This window comes from Schistocerca gregaria, chromosome X (assembly GCF_023897955.1).
Source record: "Schistocerca gregaria isolate iqSchGreg1 chromosome X, iqSchGreg1.2, whole genome shotgun sequence".
NCBI lineage: Eukaryota > Metazoa > Arthropoda > Insecta > Orthoptera > Acrididae > Schistocerca > Schistocerca gregaria.
In genome coordinates this window covers 98525974-98537584 of record NC_064931.1, presented here as the reverse complement: position 1 = coordinate 98537584, position 11611 = coordinate 98525974, and the positions used below count along the sequence as shown (strand labels likewise).

Genomic DNA, 11611 nt, shown 5'->3' with positions numbered 1-11611 from the left:
ATGCTATCTGTGATACGATAATGGTTTATGGATGACTGAGTATCCAGAATGGAGTTGAACAGATCACAGGTAATTGTGTGACTTTGACACTCATTAACAATGCTCTTGTTGAAATAATCTGTGATTAATATGGTTGAAATATAAAGAATGAATCAACAACAAAAAATCAACAACAATGCTTTCTTCATATTACAAGGATTATCTTAGTCTTTCTCACTTTGAACCAGACAAAATGAAACAAGGTAACAGTGGGTATTCTTCTAAAATGTACTCCTAAAACCTACATTAAGGAAGGAAAGAATATTAAAAGTTTAATGTCCCACTGACAATGGGGTCATCAGACATGGAGTACAAGCTCATGTTGTTCAAGAAAAAGGAAGGATATTGGTTGTGCCCTTTTGCTGGAAATACCTCGACATTTACCTGGAGTGATTTAGGGAAATTATAGAAAACCTCAATCAGGATGAACAGACACGTGTTCAAACTGTTGTCCTTGTCCTCCTGAATGGGAGTCCAATGTGCTAACTGCTGCACCACCTCACTCAGGAAAACCTAGATTAATTAATAGACTAAAGGATCATATAAGAAAAATGTGCCTGGCTGATCACTTACATAAGCTGTGATCATTCATAAGGTTGGTTTAAACACAGTAGTGCTTTACTAGGCAGGTGTTTTTGGATGTGGTTTGCCTTTGCCTGTCTGTCCCCTGAACTGACATACCCAGCCAGTTATAGATGAACCTACACTCCTATGTGGACTCCTAACCACAGTCCAACTTAGCACTTCTCATATTAACAAACATTTCAGAGGTGAAAGAAGTGATAAGTGACACACGAAAACCCTTTGATTGACTGGGGATTGAACCCAACACCTTTGGTACGTAGTCTGGCACATTACCAAATAGCAACACTGGTAAGTCACAGAAAACTCCTCCCTTATAATGTTGCAAGCAGACTGAACATTGAACAAAATCTATTCATTCACAGCAAATTAATCTCTGTGTCTCTTAAAATAACAGAGAGGGGTGATTGTAAACTAACCTCTGGGCTCTTATCTGAACATAAATAATCAGGTAAAATGTGTCTGAGTAATATACAGCAGTTCCTCTTGCTGGATGTGGTATCTAAATGTCAAAGGACAGTGCCCAATTTGTAAATGAATTAGAACCATTTCATATTGCTGGAGTGGCTGGATGAAGAGGAGGACCATCTCAGTCAAGCTATCAGCTTAGTCATCCCCTATGTAACGCCCACCACTTGTGGCGCTTTACCTCAACAGTGAGATGGCAGCAACTAAAGAGGATGTGATGCAGTGCAGGCCCCACTGGCTGTGAACAATTGAATTGATTTTCCTAAATTCTTATGCACTGTAGTACCTGTATTGAACATCAAGATGGTCTGAAGGGAGCTGGAGTTTCTTTTAAGTTGTGTTCCATTTCACAGTCTTTTACATTGACTTTGATAATCATATGGCACCATACTATGCTTTTATGTGTAGAAGAGTGGGAGTTTTCTTCCTTTTTCAAAAATCAACACACACAGACATATGGTATTTTGGAACACACATTTTGTTCGAGTATAATGACTTTTCTGGAGACTAGAAATCTAATCTGTAGGAATCAGCATGGGTTTTGAAAAAGACTGTCGTGTGAAACCCAGCTCTCACTATTCGTCCACGAGACTCAGAGGCCCATAGACAGGGGATCACAGGTAGATGCCATGTTTCTTGACTTCCGCAAGGCGTTTGACACAGTTCCCTACAGTCGTTTAATGAACAAAGTAAGAGCACACGGACTATCAGACCAATTGTGTGATTGGATTGAAGAGTTCCTAGATAAGAGAATGCAGCATGTCATTCTCAATGGAGAGAAGTCTTCCGAAGTAAGAGTGATTTCAGGTGTGCCGCAGGGGAGTGTCATAGGACCGTTGCTATTCACAATATACATAAATGACCTGGTGGATGACATCGGAAGTTCACTGAGGCTTTTTGCAGATGATGCTGTGGTGTATCGAGAGGTTGCAACAATGGAAAATTGTACTGAAATGCAGGAGGATCTGCAGCGAATTGACGCATGGTGCACGGAATGGCAATTGAATCTCAATGTAGACAAGTGTAATGTGCTGCGAATACATAGAAAGATAGATACCTTATCATTTAGCTACAAAATAGCAGGTCAGCAACTGGAAGCAGTTCATTCCATAAATTATCTGGGAGTACGCATTAGGAGTGATTTAAAATGGAATGATCATATAAAGTTGATCGTCGGTAAAGCAGATGCCAGACTGAGATTCATTATAAGAATCCTAAGGAAATGCAATCCGAAAACAAAGGAAGTAGGTTACAGTACACTTGTTCACCCACTGCTTGAATACTGCTCAGCAGTGTGGGATCTGCACCAGTTAGGGTGGATAGAAGAGATAGAGAAGATCCAACGGAGAGCAGCGCGCTTCGTTACAGGATCATTTAGTAATCGCGAAAGCGTTACGGAGATGATAGATAAACTCCAGTGGAAGACTCTGCAGGAAAGACGCTCAGTAGCTCGGTACGGGCTTTTGTTGAAGTTTCGAGAACATACCTTCACCGAAGAGTCAAGCAGTATATTGCTCCCTCCTACGTATATCTCGCGAAGAGACCATGAGGATAAAATCAGAGAGATAAGAGACACACAGAAGCATACTGACAATCCTCCTTTCCACAAACAATACGAGACTGGAATAGAAGGGAGAACCGATAGAGATACACAGGATACCCTCCACCACACACAGTCAGGTGGCTTGCGGAGTATGGATGTAGATGTAGATTATTACTGCTGTTTGCCATTTCACACACTTTATCAATAGATGATCATTTCTCAAGTTGAACAAAAGACTTGAAACTGAATACTGCTGTGCCTGAAATTAAATATTCTTCTTAGACCACAACGAATAATAACATTTTAACTGTTACTGGTTCAATTGTGTCTGTGCTAGAACCTGAGAATGCTTCAAGCAATTTCAACTTTCTACAAAGTAAGACACCACACTTCTTTTCTCAAATGCTTAAATTGTATCCCAAATGTACAATACTTCAACAGTTAGTAATAGGAAACTACAAGCAGTTTTGGCAGATAGCTATAAGTTTTGTGTTCTGCTGCAATGTCATTTAGCATTGTCATGGCACATGCATTTTCTTGGTGGTGCAATGTGCTAAGGATGTTACACAAACTGTTCGCAGGTATTGCAACACGTGGTAATACTCCAATCGAAGTCCTACCTTGAACACGTGTAGTGTTCGTCTGTGCACACACACACACACACACACACACACACACACACACACACACACACACACACAGTTTTCTTTTCTTAATTAAAAAACTATTATTTTTTAACTATCAAGATCATCGTTCATTGGCTACATAGACGTAGAGTTAAACATTAGTCTGCTGAAGTGATATGTTACACCACATATTCCCCAGCTTTGGCTAAAAATGTCCCAATGAATATATAACGTAAGTAAATAAATATGTGGTAGTACCTAGGTTTAAACTCTTAGCCATTTTAATTACCATGCAGTCTTTACACCTTTCATATTTTGTGTAGCACTGCATTAATTATCTTTCAACCCAGAATTCAGAAAATTTTTTGTTTCTTTTTTGAAGCTGACATTGGATTACTTGAGCATTCCTACATCTCAAGCAATCCTATGAAAGCAGGTTTAAGTATACTAACACAAGAAGGGTTTATGTGAAGGAACTATTGAATGTGGATTGAGGGAGGATAGAATTGTGCCCCTGGTGAGGCAGTAAGAAAGGAAAGGTAAGGTAAGGCTAGGAATGCCAGAGCCTGAGAAAGAAGACAGACCCCAAAGGCTAACCCCAAAGACAGACACCCTCCCCAACCTTGTTCAGGATCCTTCCCTGGCAGGCAGACCTATGCGCTGCAGACTTCTAACCCACCACAACCCACCATGTGTTGCTCACTACTCCACCTAAGTCTTAGTCTTAGTCCATCATGCGCCCGGGCTGGCCTGGCAATCCCATCCAGCCCAGCCCATAGCTCCTGAGATGCAGGGTGGCCAATGCCACAAAAGTCACTTCAAGAGCTACTTCAGCAGCGCTCATCTCATCCAATTCTTGCAGGCTCATAAAATTTAATGTAATCTGTCCAAGTGTATATGATACACTAAAGCTGCAAGAGCTAGTTTGCTCCAGAATAAGCAGTCACATGTACTTTTATATTTCCATACAAAAGATTTCATAAAATATAATAAAAAAACTACATCCATTATGAACATAACTACCACAAAATATCTTATTTGGGTAACAGGATCAAGAAACATGAAGCAGGAAGGTTTTGTTTCTTGTAAGGTTTCTGAGAGAATTGTTCATCCTGTACTTAGATTAAATAAAAATATGCAATTTTATAATAAACAATTTTGATAAGAAACATACCAAATAATTGTATATAAGTAGACTGTCGTTCAAATTTAGAGCAGTTATTGTACTCTCTGAAATGGCAAGTACCGCATGACTTAAATCATTTTCTGCCAAGGCACTAAATTTACATTTATATCTCTGTGGCTATTCTTCCATACACACTTAGGTGTTTGGCAGAGGGTTCACAGAACCACTTTCACACTAAAAGGAGTGTTAAACAAGAAACACAACACTAATATCTGAAAGCAGGTTGGTTTTATTTAGGTGCCTGCACACCATCACTCTACTGGTCGACGCCATAGTAAACGTCTTGCTGCATCAGTAACAGCCCAATCATTAATGTACTGCTCCCTGTGGATTGCATCCTTCATTAGGCCACAGGTGGAAGTCGGAAGGTGCGAAATCCAGGTTACTGGGTGGATGGCAAAGAACAGTCCCATGGAAGTTCAGTGAGCTCCTCTCAGCTGCACAAACTTGTAAAGCCATGCGTTCTCATGGAGAAGTAGAAGTTCGTTTGCACTTTAGTGGTGATGAACACGCTGCAGTTGCCTCTTCAATTTCCTGAGTTTAGCACATTGTTCATTGCACCATGAGGGAGGACAGAAAACAGAACGGTCCCTTCAGAGTCCGAGAAGACTGTCGCCATGACTTTAGCAGTTGAGGGTGTGGTTTTGAACTTTTTCTTCAGAGGAGAGTTGGTGTGGTGTCACTCCACAGATTGCCATTTTGTTTTCAGTTCAAAGATAAAGATGAACTCATGTTTCATTCCCCGTGATGATGTCCTACAAAAAAAATTGACACAATCAGCCTCTTAAAGTGCAAGCAATTCTGCACAGATGGTCATTCATTGCTCTTTACGGCCTTCTGTCATGCGGTGAGGAACCCAGGAGGCACACACCTTTGAGTACCACAACTAGTGAATAAGTGTGTCAGCACTACCAAGAGAGGCGTCTAGTTGAGCAGCGAGGTATTTTATTGTGATCCACTTATCACCTGGAATGAGTGTGTCCACACGTTCCAACACTGCAGGAGTCATAGCTGGGTGCAGTTGCCTGGGACGTGGGAGATCAGACAAGTTTGCCCAACCTTTTTACGATGATGACAGGCGCCTCGGCCAATGACTCACGGTGCCTTTGTTCACTGCTAGGTCCCCGAACACATTCTGCAAGTGCCTAAGAATATCAGCAATGCTTAGGTTCTCCACCACAAGAAACTCAATGACAGCTCTCTACTTGGACTGCACCTCTGTTTCAGACATCATTCTGAAGGCTATGTATAGTGGCACCACCTATTTGAACTTCATGAAACTATAGGTACTGAAGTGGGAATATTCCATGATGTCCCACCACAAAGTCCACAGCTTTTCACCTGAAACTAGCTGAGGAAAAAATGTGTTGCATTACTTATTGAATGCTTCTCATATTTCTTGATAGGTCCATTCTTGAATAGCTCATGTTAAAAATCAATACCTCAATAATTCTGTGCAACCTCTAACAATCTACCCCTTCCTTTAACTTTCTCAATGTCTTCCATATATACAATTACATAAGTATCCCCCACCACGCAGCAATACTCCAGGACATGATGAGGAAGTACAGTAGATTCATTACATCATGTAAGCATTCTACCAATAAAATAGTCATCAGTTTGCCTTCCCCATCAGTTTCATTTTTATGTTACTTCCAATCTGAAGTGTTTGTAATTGTGAAGCTTTCTGCAAATCTATAATTAAGGAATCAGCTTTACATCCCCTGTCAATGGCATACTTATTTTGTGTGAATGAAGAGCCAGTTGTGTTTCAAATTTCCTGACTTAGTGTTGGTTGTGTGTCAACAGATCATTTTCTATGAGATAATGTTGGTACACAGCATACATTCCAAGTACCTGATACAAATCTATGTCAATAATATGGCTCTATAATTCAGCAGATTACTTCTATTTCCTTTCTTAGTTATTGGTACAAACTGTGCAATTTTCCAGTCTTCAGATATGCATTATTTGTCAAGCAAGCAGTTGTATATGACTGCTAAAAATTGAGTTATTTCATCAGGATACTCTGACAAGAACCTAACTGGTATAAAGTCTGGACCAGAAGATTTGCTTTTCTTAAGTGACCCAAGTTGCTTCACTACACCAAAGTATCTACTTCCAAATAACTCGTGGTGGCAGCTGGCCGCGATTCAAATTCCATAATACTTGCAACAACACCTATTGCGAAGAAATTTTGGAAAACTGTGTTTAGTAATCCACTTTAGTTAAATTATTGTTGGGAACAGTATCACTGACATCAAACAATGAAGGTACTGAGTATGACTCACTTCTGGTATACTTTACATATTAACAGAACCTCTTTGGATTTTCAGCCAGATTCAGTTTTGTTGTGGAAACTACTGAAAGCATTTCACATTGAAGCCTGCACTAAGTTTCGAGCAGCTCAAAAATGTTGCCATTTAGGAGATTTTATGTCCGTTTTAAATCAGGCATACTTTTTTCACTGTGTCTGCAACAGTGTCCTGATCTGTTTTATGTACCATTTGGGACTTCTTCAGTCCCTTATTAATTTGCTTGGTATACAAAGTTTCATTGCTGTCAACACTACTTCTTTGAATGGTATGGTATTCAGTCTCGCTTTAACCACCTTTTGGCCACTAATTTCTGGATTCTTCAAGACACTGTTTGCTAAGGATGGTTTGTAGCTATGAAGTGTTATTGCAACTGTTTACACTTCATGTGGACTCCTGAGCTAATTTCTCAAAGTAGACTAACAGCAGCAATGAATAAAATCTTATGCGCCACTCTATAAAGGTTGGGATATTTATACACAATAATTTCCAGCAGTAAAGCAACATATTTGGTTCTTCACTGTCCTGTTTGTTTGCTGTTAGGTACTGTTTCTTCTTGTCTTCAAATACATATTGACATTCCTCAGTGCGTCATACTCAGAAGCCCTTCTTCAAACTTGATCTTCTTGGATGACAGTCTTATTCTCTTATGTAGTTTCATTTCATGTATCTGAAAAAAAGAACCAGCAACTTCAACTACAAGAGAACACTTTCAAATGACTCTTAGAATGAGTACAATACCACAAAGAGAGAGGATTAGCTATTCCCATCTCTTTACCTTAAATCATTTAGCTAAATCAGGATAAGAGCTAGTTTGACTAACAAGCAATGCAGATGAATTAACCAGTTATGCCTTGAGCTTCATCTTCAATTGAGTTAAGGGGAGATGGAAAGCAAACGGGCTGAAAGAATCGATTTTTGGATACTTGAGGTGCCCACTATTTCCTGTGTAAAACAGTTTTTGTTTCATATAAATATGACAATTTTTTTGTGAGCTATGACGGTTTTCCCGACACAATGTGCAATCTGGCATTTAAATGCCATCTTCTTTTTTTGCACTGTGCTGGGATAATGCACAGGTTTCCTTTATTCTCTGTAAGTTATTTACTGCTTCTACTGTTTACTCATCATTCCGATCATGTTTGTTATTGTTTCTGAGTGCTATTTGTTGTACTTTGTGAAGTTGGTTGTGAGTGAAATGTCAGAGTATGCCATTCCATATTCCGAATCCTTCGAATTGACAGTGCAATACTGATCAAAGGTCTGATTCCAGAATACTGATCTCAATTTGGCAAGCCTGGTAGGGAGTTCATTCATGGGGATCCCAACACAGCCCGGGATCCAGACAAACACTGATTAGCATCCACATTGTCCTAGGGAAACCTGGATAGTCAGGACCAATGGATGACAAGGGTAACTCTGGTCAAAAGCTTGTAAAGTATTCAAAGAACTGGTACAGATCAGGAAAAGCTCACCAGTGCAGGAATTCATATGTTAAAGAGCATCGAGATGGCTACCAACTCCACAGTGAAAGCACTGCAGCCGTCTGGTAGGGAGTGGAGTTCATTACATCCCACTAGAATGTAAGCAAGGCCAGCGTGACTGGCTGCCATTAGTATAGACTACTTCTGAACTCCGAAACACACTGAAAATTGAGCAGAATTGCACCACGGAGTTGTACATGATTGGGCCTGGAGAAGAGGGGGGTAGATGCGGAAGTTGGATATCAGAAAAACAGGGACCAGATGCAGATGGTAAATGTAACCCAAGATCTGGGCCACCACTGCAGGAGGTGGGTCTTCATATATGGAAAGAGGAGGCAGTAGTTCGGATGCTCTGGGGAGTAGCAGATGCATAACATACAAGTGGTTGATTGTTGTTAGCACAGAACCTGAAATCCCAATGGTGGAACTCTTGCCTTCCAGCATCTGTAATGTCGAAAGTGATGCTGAGCCACATGCAAAACTCCTGTAATCTAGAAGGGATTGGACAAATGTTGTGTAGAGCTGTATCACAGTAGAGAAGCTCGCACCCCAGTTGGTGGTGCTAAGGCATGGAAGAGCATTGAGGTGGAACCAACATGTCTGCTTTAGTTGATAAAGATGGGTAAGTCATGTCAACTGGGCATCAAAGACCAGTCCAAATAAATATGAAAGTCCACTACATTCTTGAACTGACCATGGAGGTACAGATCTGAGCGGGGATGGAGCATATAACAATGACAGAAATGAATAAAGTAGGTGTTGGCAGCCAAAAAATGGAAGCCATAAGTGAGAGCCCTAGATTGCACCCAGCATACTGCTCCCTGCAGTCTGCATTCAGCAATGTCCATTGCGGAGGATCAGAAATAAATGCAAAAATAATCAGGATGCAAAGTGGGGGGGATATCATAGATCCAGCAGCCAACATCAGACCACTGACAGCCACTAAAATGAGAGGGGGACATAACAAAACCCTGCAAAATCCTATTACCCTGCAGATGGGAGGTGCTACAGAGGCACCAACATGTACCTGAAAAATGATATGTGAAAGAAAGTTCCACATAAAAATCAGGCATAGGCAATGGAGGCTCCACTCATGTAATGTGGCAAGAATGTGGTTGCGCCTTCTGGTATCATAAGATCTATGCAGATTGAAGAGGACTGCAAAAAGCTGTTACTGGTGGCCAAAGGTCATTCGGGTAGCAGGCACTAAATTCTCTGCAGTAGAGCGGCCTCAGCAAAAACCACCCTGTACTGAAGCCATGAAGTCCCAGGATTCAAGGATCCAATACAGTCTTCAACACACCATACATTCACGTAACTTGCAGAGGACATTGGGTAAACTGATCGGATGATAGCTGTACATCTGAAGAGGCAATTTACCTGATTTCAAAACTGGAAAGAAGGCACTTTCTCGACACTGGGAAAGAAATTCTCCTTCGCTCCACAGACATTTAAAAATGACAAGATATGACACTGGCTAGCCACCAATATGTGTTGAAGCATTTCATTGTGCAACGCCAATGGCGAATTCCCACTCACTAAAAAGGGTATTACATGGCTCCACGCAGTGGAGAACGGAGAATAAAGGGAGTCATTTCAGACTCCGTTGGAGAAGATGGAACAGGTTGGGTAGTGGACTGACGCTGAGGCCAAAAATACACCTGAGCTTTGCCCATACCTGCAAAGATGGAGTATGTCACCATATGGCAGCGACATATAACTTCCAACAAATCTGCTTCTGTCATTTAAGAAGATAATGGGCCTGGGCATGAAGTCACTTAAAGGCCAAGAGGCGGTCGAGAGATGGATGCCGTTTGTAGTGCTGAAAGACATGATGACAGACTTTAATGGCTCTGAGCACTATGGGACTTAACCAGGCTTTAATAACCGTAGCAATTTCTGAGGTCCACTAACGGGCAGTCTTCTGTTGGGGAGAAGCCAAGAAAGAAGGAATTGCTGAAACAGCTGCTGAAAGGATGGTGTCAGTCAAAACTTATATGTACTCATCAATGCCATTATGTGGTGAAACAGTTGGGATGACAGCTGAGGAAACAGCATCTCAATTGACATTCGAAAAGGCCCACCTGGGAGGGCATCCAGGCAAGTGATGCTGGAGAAAAGACAAGAAGTTTTGAAAATGATTGCTATCATACAAATCTTTATGAGCCTCCCACAGCATGTATGGAAGGAATCCAGGGCGACTGACTGACTGGCTGGCTGGCTGGCTGGCTGGCTGGCTGGCTGGCTGGCTGACTGACTGACTGACTGAGGGGTGTTATGGCACCAAACGGAGAGGTCCTAATCTAAATCTACATCAATACTCTGCAAATCACATTTAAGTGCCTGGCAGAGGGTTCATGAAACCACATTCACAATTCTCTATTATTCCAACTTTGTATAGCGCGAGGAAAGAACGAACACTTATACCTTTCTGTAGAAGCTCTGATTTCTCTTATTTTATCATGGTGATCATTTTTCCCTATGTAGGTCGACATCAACAAAATATTTTTGCATTTGGAGGAGAAAGTTGGTGATTGAAATTTTGAGAGAAGATTCCTCTGCAATGAAAAATGAAGTCCATCCCAAATCCTGTATCATTTTGGTGACACACTCTCCCCTATTTTGAGATACAGCAGTATTCTAAAAGTGGATGGACAAATGTAGTGTAGACAGTCTCCTTCGTGATCTGTTACATTTTCTAAGTGTTCTGCCAATAAAACATAGTATTTGTTTAGCCTTTCCCACAACATTTTCTGTGTGTTCCTTCCAATTTAAGTTGTTTGTAATTGTAATACCTAGGTATTTAGTTGAATTTACAGCCTTCAGATTTGACTGATTTATCGTGTAACCAAAGTTTAATGGATTCCTTTTAGCACTCATATGGATGATCTCACACTTTTCCATTATTTAGGGTCAACTGCCAATTTTCACACCATACATATATCTTTCCTGAATTGTTTTGTGCTTTGTTTTGATCTTCTGATGACTTTACTAGTTGACGAATGACAGTGTCACCTACAAACAACCTAACATGGCTGCTCAGATTGTCTTGCAAATCTGTTCATATAGTTAAGGAACAGCAAAGGGCCTATAACACTACCTTGGGGAATGCCGGATATAACTTCTGTTTTGCTCTGTGACTTTCTGTCAGTTACTATGAACTGTGACCCCTCTGACAGGAGGTCACAAATCCAGTCACATAACTGAGACAATATTCCATAGACATGCAATTTCACTACAAGCCGCTTGTGTGGTACACTGTCAAAAGCCTTATGAAAATCCAGAAATACGGAATCAATTTGAAATACCTTGTCGATAGCACTTAACACTTTGTGCACGTAAAGAGCTAGTTGTGTTTCACAAGAACA

At 40.8% G+C, this 11611-nt stretch overlaps 1 protein-coding gene across 2 annotated transcripts in view; it reads right to left on the bottom strand.

Moving 5' to 3' along the window:
* The window catches only part of LOC126297883 (AP-3 complex subunit mu-1), a 162536-nt gene that overhangs the window by 110332 nt on the left and 40593 nt on the right, over positions 1-11611 (bottom strand). The gene's annotated exons all lie outside the window — the stretch shown is intronic.